Source organism: Chelon labrosus (genome assembly GCF_963514085.1).
Source record: "Chelon labrosus genome assembly, chromosome: 10".
Taxonomy (NCBI): Eukaryota; Metazoa; Chordata; class Actinopteri; order Mugiliformes; family Mugilidae; genus Chelon; species Chelon labrosus.
Window position 1 is genome coordinate 24,760,158 of NC_140360.1, and position 17,395 is coordinate 24,777,552.

The window sequence follows — 17,395 nt, forward strand, 5'->3', positions numbered from 1 at the left end:
GCCAAGGTCGACCTGCAGAGGTGAATCTGCAGCTTGCCAAAATCAGGGAAATTACACTTAAGTTAGAAAAAGAAGAGTTTCCTGTCGATTTGATATTGTCCCCACACTAGCAGCTTGGTTGTCATGGGTTTAGGAATCCTCTTTCCGCTTAATGTCATTGTCCTCTTCACCGCTAGAGCAGATTAAATGGGTTGAAATCAACAAAGGATCACTGCTTTCATCCGGATTCACGGGGAGGGAAGTTTCTCCCAGCGTTTCACATGCTTGGCGTGCAGTAAACACATCTTCCTCAATCTTCCTCTTGCCACTTTTTTCTCTTCCTCTCTTCACTTCCCGTAAAACACCAGCCATCCACACATTGACGCCTCACCTCAGCACAATGTATGAGATTTACACTTATCACCGAGCCTTCAAACTCAGCCATTTCTGTTATTTTTTTTCTCCTTTACTGTGAACTTGTCACTCAAACACTGCTCTCTTCCCATTTTCAAACCTCACTTTTGGAAAGCAAAAGAATGAGTCATGTATTGAAATGCACTAAGACAATAATTTTACATTTTTCTTAAACGTGGCCTTTAAAAAAATCACATTAAAATATCTACATATTCTTGGGATCAAAACAAACTTACTTCTGGTGTTACAATGAGCCGGAACTAAGAGGTGTAATGACATTTTCTCATTATATATTTCAGCCTGCAATTACAAACAGCCAACTTGAAAAAATGTAAAAAAGAGCATGTACCCAGTTTGCAGTAATTATATAGTGTGACTACAGGGATAGCAATGCTTCCAAGCTAGAAGGTCTGGAGGTCTTTCTCTTTTTTTCCATTTAGCTGAGTGAATAATGTGAATGCACCACACAGTTTAGAAACATTAAATCATTCGAGCCATTAGATGCAGAAAATCATCCAAATAAAGCCCAAAGCCTCATGATTCAAACACTCCAAACGCCAGTGGAGACATGACTCACTGAAGACACTGATGGAGACCAAGTGATACTTCAGAAAGCACTTGAAGGGCTGGCGAGTGTTTATTTCTACCTCCAATATCAGGCACTTTTCTCTAAATTTTCTGCTGCTCTTCTTTTAAACACCTGCAAAGAGAGTGCGCGCTGTGAAACATTTCAAGTTCGCCTGCCGCCTTAAAAATGCAAGTATACTTAACCTGAAGAAAAAATTCATTAGGGTACATTATCCATTGATAAAAACTATTTTTCCTTGTCAGATCAACTGACTCCTCACTATTTCAACTCACACTTGTGCCATTTTCACATTTTTTAATTAGACAGAACTATTATTATAATACGGTGATACCTTTGAAATAGAAAAGAGGATTAAACCACAGTATTACAACATAAGAAAAAATATTGACACCATAAGTCCATACCAGGAATGGACTCCAAAGAGGCAATCTATAGGCAATTTAGGTAAAACTTGCCATTAGCCATCAAGATGAGAAATCTAAGTAGAAACAAAAACATTAGTTATCCCAACTTAAAATGACAGTTGATACACTGTAAAACATTTCAAGTCAGTAAAACTTCAAGTTCACCTGTTGCCTTAAAAATGTGAGTAAAGTCAACCTGAAGAAACTCAACTCAAAAAGCTAAGTTATAACTAATGATCATTTCTTGTTTCAACTTGATACTATGAGTCTTCTTGGCTTGGTTCCCATGTATTTATGCACTTTTCTTCAGAGAACTAAAAGCCGTTATGCCCTGAGATCGAATGACATTCTGCATCTTACTGTTCCTCGTGTTCGAACTGAAATGGGTAAAAAAGCATTCAGCTTCTCTGCCCCCTCTGCTTGGAATGCCCTCCAATCTGAACTGAAAATGTCAGAACTTGTTTCACTGGAAGCTTTCCGCTCTATTTTAAAAAAACTTCAATGGAAATCGTTCGAACAGTGCCTATGTTCTTAACTTTTACTGTACCTACAACCTCTGCACTTTATTTCTCGCATCTTAAATTTTTTATATTTTCATGTTTCATCTTTTACTGGTTGTTTGTTATTGTTGTTTGTCTGTCCTGATTACCATGACGTGTGCTGCTGCCTTTCTTGGCCAGGTCACCCTTGTGAAAGAGGTCTTGATCTCAATGGGTTTTTTATCTGGTTAAATAAAGGTTATAAATAAATAAAACAACTTATTAGTAGGGGAAGGACGCAATTAAAAAAAAAAAATCGAATTAATTAGAGGCTTGTAATTAATTAATCTTCATTAATCACATTTTAATCGCATGGCAATATTTGCCCCAAAAACAAATTTTTTTAATTTAAATGGAATTTAGCGGACGACTGAATCAAATGACACAGACATGAATATTGTAAACTCACGGTCTTTTAATATCTGGAAAATGTGCATTGAATTGAAATGCAGTTAAATGCATTTAATTGCATTTCAATTCAAAACAGTAAAAAGAAAGAAAATATCCCTGGCCAAAACTGAACAGACCTAAAGGTAAAGTGCCATTTTAAGTACTTTTTCAGAACAGTATTGACTTAAAATGGTAAGAGCTTGGACACGTCTTGTCCATACTTGGACCGGGACTGCTAGCGCTAACAGCTCTGGCGGTTTCTGTGCTCACTGCAACATGCTTTGCATTTAGATGGCACCGTAGGGTTGAAGTGCTTTGGTGGTGTGCAATTTGCACAAAATCCCGCTTTTATCAATGCTTCCATTATATAGTTTTTTAAAATAAAATGTGCCTTCCATCAGTCCTAGCAATGTGCTTTCATCTGATTCCTCAAATTTGGTAGCTGTTAGCCGGACTCTGACATGTGCATCAGTGTAATCGGTGAACCAGGAAATCGTGCACTGACAAATGTTCCGTGTTGTTTGGAATGCAAGCTGTGATTAAATGCATTAATTTTTTTAATGTGTTTTATCTTGTCAAATCAACTCACAATTCCTCACTATTTCAACTCCCATTTTCAAGTTACGATATCATATCAATTGTCATTTTAAGTTGAGAGCACTAATGTTTTTGTTTCTGCTTAGATTTCTCATCTTGACGACTAATGGCAAGATTTAAAGTTTACCTAACCTTCAGATAAAGTCATCTCACATCTTGCTTGTACTGAAATTGACATTTATTGTATTTTGGCTTTTTAGAGAAGATGACAGTGAAATATGCCCCACCAAAGACAGCCTCTTTGCCTCATTCCTGGAAGGCAAACTGCTTCTAAATTCCACCCATCGATTTCTCCAATGGTGCCAATATTTTTGCTGACCTTGTTATACCGTGGGTTAATCCTCTTTTGTAGAGCCTTGTTTCAAAGGTATCGCCACTTTATAGTAACAGTTCTGTCTAACTGAACATTGACCACACAGACAAAACTCACAAGAAGACAAGACAGTGGATTACTTTAAGTTTTGAAAACTCAATTCAGTGTCAAAAACTTGTCATGACTATTGGAGTTAAAGAGAAGATATATGATCACATAACTTAATGGGGCTGTGATATTTTACTGTGTGTGATCTGTTGTGTTATCTGCCATCTTTGGTCTGCCAGTTGGATAGGCAGTTGTAGTTTTCTGGACGTGTTTTGCCCTCTCCTTGCACAGGTTTTTCTTTATATCAGAATTTGTATTGCTGACTTATGTTTAGTTTTCATCCCATTTTGCCAGTCTCTGAGTGTCCTAATAGTTATTTTCTCTGAGCTCCTCTCTCTTGCTACCTAATCCACAAGTAGAAAACAGAAGTCTCTACCTCCAATATCAAGAATTTTTGTTCCTGTGTAACAATTTGGCAAGCGTTTTCCCTATGAGCACTTTGTATTTTTGAAAAGATGAATCTGGTCAGAAATATTTTCTATGCCTTGCAGTAGTAGGCTGGCAGTCTTATACAATTACTTGTGGCCAAACATCTCAGGAGGGCAGGATAAACGTTTTAATCAATAGATAAAAACTTCTCCAGCTGATGACTTGTTAATTTATTTTTGCATTGCAAGTTTTCAAATTGATTTATGATGTAGATGAACACCGACAAAAACACTTATTGGAATCACGGTGTTCACGTGTTTCTTTTAATGACATCAGTGTAACAGCTGAAATAAAATTAACTTGACCTTCAAGGGTCCTAATGTATTCCATTGTTACAGTCAATTCTGTACGGTGAGAAAAAAGCTTTCTGGGAATTAGAGTAAACCATATACCAGATTGGTCCAGGGACTGGTAGCTAAGCATTGAATGCATTGTTTAACTTCTTTCACAATTCCATACATTTAGATCTGATACATGGCCTCTTCAGCTGTCACCCACACTGAAGATCCTCGGATAAGAAATGCTGTACTTGAAAAATAAAATTTGAATAAAATACTGTTGACTTATGTCTTGACAAGTTTGAAATGAATTACTGTTCCGGCAGACAGCCCACATTTAAAAATACACAACCTTTTCTCTCAGTGACATTCATTAAAGTGGTATGTCCATAAAGGAAAATGTCATGCAAAGTGATGTAATGATCGATACAAATGGCCAGACCTGGTCAGTCGATCAATTTAATTGTTTGGGTGGTGGATTTCAGTCTGGGGGACGGCCACTTGATCTGTGAGACCTAAAAAGACCTTAACCCGTCACACGCAATACAAAGATACATTCAGATGACATGGGAAAATAAATACCTGGACTGCATGCATGCAAACCAGCACTGGAGAAGGAGCCAATCACATGAACATCTGTGCAGCCACACAGAGCCAACCAGACCGTATATGGAATTGGTATTCTTTTAAATCTCAGAGATTCATTATCTGGATGGCATTACCTTTGGCCTCCAGTACTAAAACCTTGGTGTTATATCCGACGAGGATATGTCCTTTAATTTGCACATAAAGCCAATAACCAGGACTGCCTACTTTCACCTGCGTAATATCGTCAAAATTAGGAACATCCTGCCCCAGAGTGATGCTGAAATACTAGTTGATGCATTTGTGCCTTCCAGACTGGATTACTGTAATTCATTACTGTCTGGCTGTCCAAATAGCTCTTTAATAAGCCTCCAATTGATTCAAAATGCTGCAGCAAGAGCACTGACAGGAACTAGCAAGAGAGATCATATTACTCCAGTTTTAGCTTCCCTTCACTGGCTCCCTTTAAAATCTAGAATAGAATTTAAAATCCTCTTCCTTACATCCAAGGCCCTTAAAGGCCTAGCTCCATCGTATCAGAAAGACCTCATCATACCATATCATCCCAACAGATCAGTTCGATCTCAAAGTGAAGGCCTACTTGTGGTTCCTAGAATTTCAAAAAGTACAATGGAAGGTAGAGCTTTCAGCTATCAAGCTCCTCTCCCGTTGAACCAGCTCCCAGTTTGGGTTCGGGAGGCAGACACCCTCTGTACTTTCAAGGTCAGGCTTAAGACTTTGCCTTTTGATCAAGCTTATAATTAGGACTGGACGTAACCCTCCCTTAGTTATGCTGCTATAGGCCTAGGCTGCTGGGGGACGATACACTGAGCACATGTCTTCTACTGTCTTCTCTCTCGCATCGAGCTCCTATCCTCCACTTTCTTTTTTCTGGCACCGAGCTCTTGTCCTCTGATTTCTTATCTAATTTCTTATCAATTGCTAGTCATGCAATTCTGTGATACTACTGTGTTGCGTTAGCTACTACTAAGTCAAATAATCACACGGATACGTTAGGGGATCGCAGTATTTACTTTTCACTCATCAGCATCTGTCTACATCTCCTTCTCCTCCCTCCTCTTTTCCTTCACCTCCCCTCTAGCGCCTCTAATGGCTGGATGTTATAATTCGTAACACCATACTGCATATTATGAACACAACATCACCCCCTTTCAATAAAACTAACTTCTTCTGTAACAAAATATTTCAAACTTCCTTTCTTCAAAATAACAACATTCTCAACACCATACTAAGCTTAACACCGTTTACAGTAGATAGCTTAACCAGCCTATTGGGATCACAGCATACATGAATATGCATCAGAAATAAGGTGCTATGTGCTAGCTGGAAACAACTGAACAAGGCTAATGCATAAATAATAGCAATATTAGCAACCAACAGTACCAATGTGAGTACAATTGTTTTTTTTTTTGTTTTTTTTTAACCAACTGAAAAACAGTTTCCACCCTATGTAGGCGGTTGACCCCTGTTAGGTCTAACCCAGAACATAGTCTTTGGTCCAAGCAGGGGTATTTCTGTCCCTTTCAGGTCTGCATTGTTCATTAGTCTGTAGATGAGTATGGTTCGCGGGTTGGGAATTTCCTCGGTCTCTGTCCAAGTTCACTGCAGCACCTAATGCTGGTAGAAAAGAAAGATGTGACGCATTCCACGTCCTCCCATCATCCAGCAGGTATGTGTGAGGGCTTTTCTGTCTCACCACCGTCCTTGGTTCTGTGAACTTCTGCTCTCCTTTCTTAACTTTCCATGGTTTTCTGACCCGAACCTGATCACCAGGGTAAAAGTGCTGGTATTTTGCACTTCTCTTCACATCTGTGTACTGTTTCGATTTGTCCTGTTTGTCTTTCACTCTTCCTCTCACATCACCTTCGTTTATCGGGGTAGGAACGAAATCCAGGATCTGAAGTTTTGTTCTCAATTGCCTTCCATGGAGCAGACATGCTGGGCTGACTCCTGTGGTTGCATGAGGGGTTGCTCTGTAATCCATGAGGAAGGATTGTATGAACGATTTCCAAGGTGTACCTTGTATTGAAGCAGTCTGCAGACAGTCTTTCAGCACCCTGTTGAACCGTTCTACTTCTCCATTAGCACGAGGATAGTACACAGATGTTCTCAAGTGCACAATTTCTCTTTGCTTGAGAAATTCCTTGAATTCAGCAGAAGTGAACTGTGTACCATTGTCACTCACTAGCTCCCTTGGGTTCCCTTCACGTGAAAAGATCGTTGTTAGAAACTGGATAATTGTTGCCGTATCAATGTGTGTGACAAAAGCAACTTCTGGCCATTTGCTGTAGTAATCCACCAGCGTGACCGCAAACCTGCAGTGTCTCGGTGCAGTGTCAAAAGGACCAACGATGTCAATGCCAACCTTCTCCCAAGCAGCTACAGGTAATGGAATAGGGTGTAGTGGCGCATTGTGGGTTACAGCTGACTTATCATTCTGTCTACATGTAGCACATGCCTTGATGAGACCTTCCACCTGACCATCCATCCCTGGCCACCAGTACAGTGCTCTTAGGCACTGCTTTGTGCGAGCAATTCCCTGATGGGTCTCATGAGCAATGTCAATCAGGTGTTTCTGCAGGGACTTTGGTACAACAAGGCGGTAAGTGCCTCTGACAATACAGTCATCCACAATTGACAGTTCATCACGTATCATGTAGTAAGGCTGTAAGTCAGGGTCAACGGCAGTCTTTTTCCCCGGCCATGCTTTTGAAATTTGTTCACGGAGCTTGGTAAGAACAGGGCAGGAGTGGCATTCAGCTTTAAAACGTTCCATAGAAATTGCATTGGTGTCCGTCATTATTGCTGCAACTGACTCCACAGTGTCTGTGTAATCCATGCCAGTTCCAGGGAGTGGTAGTCTGGATAAGCAGTCAGCAACACTATTTTGTGATCCAGACCTGTATTGGACATCATAATTGAACTGCATGAGACGAGAAGACCACCTGGCAATGCGGAGACCAGCCCGGTTATTCCCTTTTGTGGTCAGGAGTGTAGTCAGTGCTTGGTGATCCGTGCGTAGCAGGAATTTTCTTCCCCAGAGCCACACACGCCACTTTTCAGCAGCCCATACACATGCCAGAGCCTCCTTTTCCACAATGGAGTATTTCCTTTCAGCATCTGACAGGCTGCGAGAGGCAAAAGCAACTGTTTCTTCTTCTCCAGCACCATTAACTTGTGTTAGGACGGCTCCCAGCCCATAATCAGAAGCATCGGTTGAGACCACTGTGAGCTTATGTGGGTCAAACAGTTTCAGTGCTGGTCCATTGACTATCATGCTCTTAACTCGTTCAAAGCTTGCTTGTGCTTCATCATGCCAGGTGAATGCACAGTTCTTTCGCATTCACCTGGTTGCCTGGGCGGAGCTTAGTCCATAAGGCACTCTGCAGTACTGATATAGACCTTCATGTGTAATAAAAGCTGTAAGCCCTCTACTCTCCTTGTGCAATTCCAGTTGATGATAAGCACTTTTCAGGTCCAAAGTAGAGAACATTTTAGATCCACGCAGTTCTGACAGCAAGTCCTCAATCAGTGGTAGGGGGTGGCTGTCAGGCACCACTGCTTTGTTAGGTTCCCTCATATCCACGCACATGCGGATCTTTCCGTTTCTCCTACTGGTGACAACAATGGGGGACACCCATTCAGAAGAGTCAACTTTCTCAATGATTCCTTGCTCTTCTAGTTCATTCAGTTCTTTGGTGACAGCCTCCCTCACTGAAAGTGGCAAGCGGCGAAGCTTTTGCTGTACAGGTTTCACCTCTGGACGGATTTGCACTTTATGCACAAAGTTCTTGGCGTGTCCAATTTCCATCTCCACTCTGTGACCAGTGGATGAGAGCAGTGGATCTAGTTTAGAAATCATTGCACAGTTCATTATGGGTTCAGGTGGAGGTTCCACCAAGCGTCCTCCCTTTATCACAATGTCAAGGGCTTCACATAAATCCAGCCCAATCAGGGGTATGCCGGACTTTACAACATTGAAAAATCCAGTGACACTCCTATTGTGGTAAGTGACTGTAGCTTCAAGGCGTCCAAGTACTCGCAGCTTGTGTTTTGAGTATGTCTGCAGTTGTACTGTGGGTGGGCTGAGTTTGCTTTTCTTGAAATGCGCCATGTATATATGTTTGGGAATTATTGAAGCACCAGATCCAGTGTCAACTAACATATTACTGGTATAGCTTTGAGACTGTGATGTGGCTACAGTGAAATTTCCAGTCAGTTTCCCTTTAACTGTCTTCCTGTTGACATATAGTACAGTCACCTCAGGCAAATCCACTTCATTTACTGATGTAGTCGATGATTTGCAAACCCGAGCAAAATGGCCTGTTTTTCCACACTTTTTGCATTTGGCATTCCTTGCAGGGCAAGACCGGTCATTAGCAAAGTGACTTGGTGAACCACATCTGTAACACTGACTGTTCTCACGTCGTTTGTCCTGCTTTTGTTTTCCAAGCATCTTATCTCCTTCTCTGTACATTGCATTAACATCCTTCGTTTCAGCCTCCATGAATGTCTTGGCATCAGTCAGGGCAGTTTCCATTATTCTGGCTAAGGTAACGGTTTTGTCAAGTGTTAATTCAGGTTCTATTAACAGTCTTTCACGTATGCGAGGTATGCATGTTTTCTCAACTATTTGATCACGCAGCATTTCACCTTCCATAGCGCCAAAATTGCATGTTTTGGCGAGCTCACGCAGTGCTGCCAAATAGTGATCAATTGACTCACCCACAGCTTGAGCACGCTGCCGAAAACGATACCTCTCAGCAACGACGTTGACTTTTGGAGTAAAAAACGTCTGCAACGCCAGAACGGATCCATCGTAAGTATCAGCAGTGAGCGGCAATGTATTATAAAGTCTTTGTCCCTCCGTTCCCAAGCAGTGAATTAGAAGTGCTCTCTTCCTCTCTGCACAAAAGTTAGATCCACCGATAGCGAGCAGGTAGTTGTCAAACAACTTCTTCCAAGCGTCAAACGCTACTTTCGGTTCTCCCGGGCACTCCAGGAACGCAGGAGGGGGTTGTAGTCCGAGCAGAGCCATCTTCGTTTACTTTATTTTTATCCTCGTCGCCAATTGTTGCGTTAGCTACTACTAAGTCAAATAATCACACGGATACGTTAGGGGATCGCAGTATTTACTTTTCACTCATCAGCATCTGTCTACATCTCCTTCTCCTCCCTCCTCTTTTCCTTCACCTCCCCTCTAGCGCCTCTAATGGCTGGATGTTATAATTCGTAACACCATACTGCATATTATGAACACAACATACTGTATAGCATGTTAACTGCTGTGTGGCCAAACTCAAACTCAAACTGTCATGTAACATCATCAGCTGTATGTTGTATTTGTATCTCTCCATATGAGCTGGGTTCTGCTCAAGGTTTCTTCCTGTTAAAAGGGAGTTTTTCCTTGCCACCGTCGCCTTCAGGCTTGCCATGGGGGTTTCAGGCCGGGTTTCAGACCGGATGTTGTAAAGCGTCTTGAGACAATTTGTATTGTTGTTGATGCTATATAAATAAAGCTGAATTGGACTGAATTGAATTAAAAATGTACAAGAGATTAGGAGTGGACATAACTGTGACAAGTGATGGATGAAAATGTACTCTACTGTTGGGTTCAAAGTCCATATACAGACACAGTTATTGTCAGGAGGAAGGACACACCTGGTACAGGAAGACACAGGTATTTCCAGAGAGGGAAGTACTGGCCCATATCTTAATGAAACACCAAGCTATATAAAAACTGATGCGCGACACCATGAAATCAGTCTGAACTTGCTGGGCTCCCAGAATCAGACTCAAGTTTGTATCTTTTTGAGAATAAACTCTGCCTGCATCAAAGTTTGACTTTCTCTAGTGATTCTTTTCGACTTTGAAGATACCTCAGATACCAGTAGATTCCAAGAACCTAGATTACGTGTTGAAGTAAAGAGGTGCAGGCTACTATCTGGCCCTACCATGTGCCTCACATTTTTCTTCGACACTATACACTTTTATCAGTGCTCTGTGACTTTAATTTCGTTGTGCATTGCCGTTAAGTTAAATGTTAATTTGTGTTTCCATTACCTGCATTTACTCAATTATATGCTAGAAGATGTAATAAAATGACATAATTATTCAAGCACCAGTAACTCACAGTGCATTAATAGGCTTTTATTCCTGTTGGATGTATTTGTTTTTTTAATGAATTAATTATTGTGTCTTCTATAAACAGTAGAACTCAGAGCTATGTTTAATAGTGAAAGTAAGATCATTTCCACACGTACAATGTGAAGGGAACTCAAGGGATTGGGAATGAACAGCTGTGTAGCCTTAAGAAAACCACTAATCAATGAGGCTAACCAGAAAATAAGGCTTCAATTTCCTAGTGAGCATAAAGATTGGACTCTGGAGTAATGGAAGAAGGTCATGTGGTCTGATGAGTCCAGATTTACCCTGTTCCAGAGTGATGGGGGCATCAGGGTAAGAAGAGAGGCGTGTGATGCACCCATCATGCCTAGTGCCTACTGTACAAGCCTGTGGGGGCAGTGCTATGATCTGGGGTTGCTGCAGTTGGTCAGGTCTAGGTTCAGCAACATTATGTGTCCAAAGAATGAGGTCAGCTGACTACCTGAATATACTGAATGACCAGGTTATTCCATCAGTGTATTTTTTCTTCCCTGATGGCACGGGCATATTCCAAGATGACAATGCCAGGATTCATGGGGCTCAAATTGTGAAAGAGTGGTTCAGGGAGCATGAGACATCATTTTCACACATGGATTGTCCACCACATAGTCCAGACCTTAACCCCATTGAGAATCTTTGGGATGTGCTGGAGAAGGCTTTGTGCAGTGGTCAGACTCTCCCATCATCAATACAAGATCTTGGTGAAAAATGAATGCAACACTGGATGGAAATAAATCTGGTGACATTGCAGAAGCTTATCGAAACAATGCCACAGTGACTGCGTGCTGTAATCAAAGCTAAAGGAGGTCCAACGAAATATTAGAGCGTGTGACTTTTTTTTTTTTTTTTTTTTTGGTGCTGACTGTTTTTTGTGGCCAGGCAGTGTATTTGCGTAAGCCTAAATTTCACATCAAAACTTTTCCTCCAGAGGCCCTATGATCCTTAGAGTATGGGTTCAGATAAGAAGAGAAACTGCATAAAAACATTAGAAAATAAGGAAATATTAATAAGATTTCAATGGGTTTGTTCAGATTAGGCAATATCTTGAAAATACTTTATTTGGCTTGAGTTATACAAAAAAATCACCCCTGTACAGTTGTCATGAAATGGAGAAAACCTATAGAGAACAGTTTTTGTACCAGAGTATAAACATTTACTTCTGTTGTGAAGCTGAACACTCTAACATGGAGGTCTATGGGGATGGACTCGCTTTTAAAGCCATTTAAGGAAGTGCAGCTTTTGGTATTTCTTCACTGGCTTCATTTTTCAACCCCAGAGTTTGGTACTTGATTTATGCACCATTCTGTCTTTTTTCCTCCATGGTCAGTTTGGTCTTTTGCTGCTCACGTCACTGCTCCAGTGATCTGTTTGTCCACGATCTGTTAGTTAACAAATCCTTAATCCATGTACTTTGAATTACTTGAAAGGGATTACTACTACTGTTAAAGTAAAAGATAAAAATATGATTACACAAAAAACAAGAACTGTCATTCACATTGAGAATTGATTCATAAGCTTCTCATCCTAGCATTTAGCCATACTATTTCGGCCTGGTGGTTTCAGTGGTGGCATACGTTGAATTCAGTTCAAAAGGCATCCCTCGCTCCTTTTATATCCCCCTTTAAACTCTTCAGGGTCACAGAAGGGCTGAACTCTATTGCTGCATGGGCAGAACACACATCAACACCTACAGTACAAGCAATTCAAACCTTCCACTTCACTAAGTGTCTCTGGTGTGTGAAAGAAAATATACAAAAAGTATGTGTTTAATGTTTTATTCCAACTGCTTACTTTGAGGCCAGAGTAAGGACAGGATAAACCTTTTAATTAATAGATATAATGAAATAGATATAAATTTAATTATTTTTGCATTGCGAGATTTCGGATTTATTTAATTTAGATATGAAAATGATGTTTTATCATAATTAATTTGTGTCAGGGTTTTCAGGGTGAGGTAGAACCCAAATGCTGACACTAGGCAATGAGAAATTGGCAAAAAATGAATTTAACTAAACAAAAGGAAACACAAAGTGCTGCTGAGATGGCAGGCATTCTAAATGTGATGAGAACTAAGAGTACTAAGAGTAACAAGAACCTTGGCATGAAAACGAGGCTTGAGACAAGTACAACCTAACAAGACATGGAAAAACAGTATGACGCAACAGAGGACAAAAGGAAAGGCAGGACTATATATACACACAAGGGCAGAGGAGACACAGGTGAAAACAATCAGGGCGGGGCAGACAATTACACAGGTGGGAAATCACAGGACAGGAAGGTGACGAGAAACAGGTGAAACCAATCAAGACAGGGAAGACAATCACAAAGGCAGGAAGATACAGAAAGGGACACAAGACAGGAAACCAAGAACTTAACAAAATAAAACAGGAAACTGAAAAACATGAAACATGGACAAAACTCAAAACATGAACACAGGAAATCAAAACACAGAACCATGTCAAATTTGCATACATTTCCAGAACCTGAAAATAAAAATCTGGACCTTGGATGAAGCAGAGTTCCAAATTCTTGTTTCATTTTGTTAAAATTAGAAGATACACTTGGACATAAAGAAATAGGAATAAAGTTTCATTTAAATCAGGCTGTGTGAGACTATGCAAGACATAGTACAAGTCATAAATAAAATGTATAATAAAAAATCAGAATATAGCAATAAAATTAGTGTAAATGTCAATGTTCAGTGCAACAGAGAACAAAAACGCTGACAGAAAACCCCTAATATAATATATATGTACATATATATATAAAAAATCCCTTAAAAATATGTATAATAAATTGTCACTGGAAACCATTAATGTGTAAAAATTTAAACTAACATTGATCCAGTTGATTATACACTGGGCCATTTTCATGTTTTTGTTGTTCATTTGCAATCTTTATGATGTGACAGGTCACGTGGGCCTGCTGGGGAGCACTTCTGACATCAGGGAGTGTCGTTGCTATGGGGTGAGGGGCCTGGTCAGCAACAATGTTTAGGTAGTAACATGCACATGAATGCCATGACCAAAGGCTTCCCAGCAGAACACTGCATTGTAATGAGACAATCCGTGTAATTCACTTCACATTTTGATTGATACTGTATATTCAGTCTTGAACAGCCCTATCAATAACAGCTAAAGGATGGACTCATCCAGTAGACTGACATGCTGTGTAAGGGCGTGTGTGTGTTCAATCCCGAACAGAAGATTAAAAAAAAATAATCAATTTCTAATTTATGAGTGAGACAAAAGTCATATAGTCTTCACAGACTCCCATACTCATTGCATTACAACAGCCTGGTCCTGCTTCTCTAACAGCTTAAGAGTTCATAGATGTGTTTTTCTCTTCATTATAGTGAGCATATATTTTTATTTCTTATTGAACCCTCTTTAAATGCTTTTACATCCACCTGTTATATTAAACTGAGAACATGTTGCTCACAAGAGTGTTTGGAGTATCAAAATCAAATATCTCATCACAATACGTCAGTAAAAGTAAAATAAAAGTTATCCACTGGTAAGTGAAGAAAATGATGATGAATAATGATAATACTAATAAACTAACTGAATGCTGCTAGTCTAGCCTTAACTATGGGAGAGGGACATTCAATTCAATTTTATTTATATAGCGTCAATAACAATACAAATCGTCTCAAGACGCTTTACAAAAACCCGGCCTGAAACCCCCAGAGCAAGCCTGAAGGCAACGGTGGCAAGGAAAAACTCCCTTTTAACAGGAAGAAACCTCGAGCAGAACTATTATTGTTGCTATTGTTGTTGTCGCTGTTATGAATAAAATAACAACAACAACAAGGTTGACAACAATGACAGTAACAATGATGATAAGCATGAAGACAACGACAATAACATCAGCAGTAACCACAACAATAACGACGGCAACGACAACAATATAAACAGTAACGACGACAATAATGGCGACAATGACAACAACCATAACAGCGACAACAACAATAGCAACAATAATAATGACAACGACAATGACGTTAATAGTAACACCGGTGACAACGAAGACAACGAAGACAACGAAGACAGCGACAATAATAAAGACGATGACAATAACAGCGATAACAATAACGTCAACAGAATAACAACGGCAACAACAACAATGATGACAACTATGGCTACGATAACGTCAACAATAACAACAACAATAACGACGATGCCAACAAAGACAACAATAAGAATGACTACGACAGTAATGGCAACAAACACCACCACTAGCGTGACTGAATTCTGAATAAAAGGACTTGTTTTTCTTTGACAGCTAACATTAATTTAGCTAGCGGAGCAGTGTATACAGCTCTGTTGTCCGTGACAAAATCTTGCATGGAAGTCTTTGCTTAGAGCCTCAATAGACTCTAGAATCAGACTGTCTGCTGTTTCCAACGTTCTTTGGATGCTGCAGATCAACTATGATGTAGCAAGACAGCTTGTAGTTTCTTAAATTGGACCCCTCTCATTCATTTTGAGCCAGGAACGGCTTAGTGAATTTTGTTCACTGTATGTGTGGCTGAACGCTAAAGGCATCGTGCAAAAATGTGATACGTACACCATTTATCAAAGTCCGAAGCACCTCAGGTTTTACAGAGATATGGCTGTCTCCTCTCATAACAAATCAACCATATTAATAATGGTCCCACTTGATCCATTCTTCCTCCCTCAGTGGACATCCACAGCACGTTGCTCAACACCTTCAATCTTTTCTGTGTTGCACAGTTAAATTGCAATAGATTGTTTTGCTTCAGTCATCACTGTCTGAAATACACAAAGAAACTTAATACAGTGGCATAGAGACTCCACTGTCAACTGGTGTTATGGCTGTGTTGCAGAGCAGTATTTTGATATATATTTTGTGTAATCATTAGCCTCACAGTCTGTGGAATCAACTCAGTCTGTCTTGTGATCTTGCTGTGGTGGATTTCTGAATTGGTGAGGACAAGCACAGAATTCCAGGCAAACATCCCCACCTCACCCACCTGTCGCCAGTGCTGCGCATGAACGCATTCAATGAACGGCGGCAATGAACTGTAAACTGACCACATAATTTTCCCAAATGTGAGTGTAGATGTGAGTTTTGCTCAAGCTGGAGGGAAATAACGACGTTCACCCCCGTTCAGGAAAACAAAATAAAATAAAATATATATATATATATATATTTTTTTTTTATGACAGCTGTCAGCCGACATGCGATTTATGGCATACAGCATGGCTGGAGAAGCTGAAAGAGCAGAAGCAACTGATCCGCACAAACATTTGAGTTATTTCCTAGTATATACAGTCAGTGGTTATTCAGAAAAGCAGTACAGATCAAAAATAAGATGGGCTGGGGATGGATGGGCAGGTCAGTCAGAGATTCTGTTGAACAAGAAAAGCTCGAGGCTGAAAAAAATGAATGCAAACTGTTCATTTAGGAGTCTATGAACTTAGTTCAAAATTAAAAAATGTGACCTACTGTATGTACTTGAACTAGTTCACTTTTATCTCTGCGGATTGAACTTTGAACTACTTCTTATTTAGTGTGAACTTGCACAACACTGCCTGTAGCAGATATTGATTCTCTGGAAGACTTCATCAAGTTATGGTCCCTCTGTGCCTCTTCTGAAATAACAATGATGACTGTGCTTGCTCTCTGACTCCTCATAATGCTGTCCTTTTCTCCTCAGCATTGTACTTACCACACCTACCCTTCCTCTGGAGTATTGCTCTTGATATCGGTGTTCCAGTCACCAGTTTCAGGGATAGTGAAGTCCAAGTCAGTAATTATCAACACAGAAATTCACATTTTAATACTCATGATCCTCCAAAATGATTAAGCATTACAAATAAGCTCTGACACAGGAGAACTTTCTATTAAGTTACTGCTGGCATATATGCTCTATTCAAGAGCACCTTGAGTTTCTGTAAGAAGCATTCAAAAACATTTAGAATGGCATAAAGATCCAATATTTAACACCAAAGTTAAGTAGAAATACAATCTAAAAAAGCATCAAATCTACTGCTATGCAAATGTTTTAAAGATCAATGCCATTAAATAATGGCATTTCCATAGCTGGCAATTCCAAATCACTAATACAGTAGGTACTTTATTCTGTTAATAATATATAATAAACTGATCACACATTATGAAATGTAAAAACTAAAGCTACAAAATAACTACAAAAGTAGCTGTTTACTGCGCAAGTAATTTGTTTTTGAACATATTCAGTATAGGTCACTTATATCTTGGACAAGTCACCAGTCTATCACAGGGCTTCCCCTTGACATAACTAAAGAGTGGTATCTAAACCTAATTCAGTCTCCCTGAGGAACTGTTTTTCTCCACAGTGAGTGAAAAAGGGAATTCTGCAGCTAACATTTCCAGTGTCTAAAATTCACCCAAGACCAGACCATTCTGGCTCGCCATAATACTCCGTATTTAATTATTGAGCACACAGGGAGACTTCCAGGGAACATAACTGTTGTGACTCAGGCCCAGAGGTGGGCCAGCGATGATGAATCAAGCTCCCTTAGACTATGTCAGCAGCCGAGGCCAGAGTGATCATTTCAGTTTCCTCCTGTGTGTAA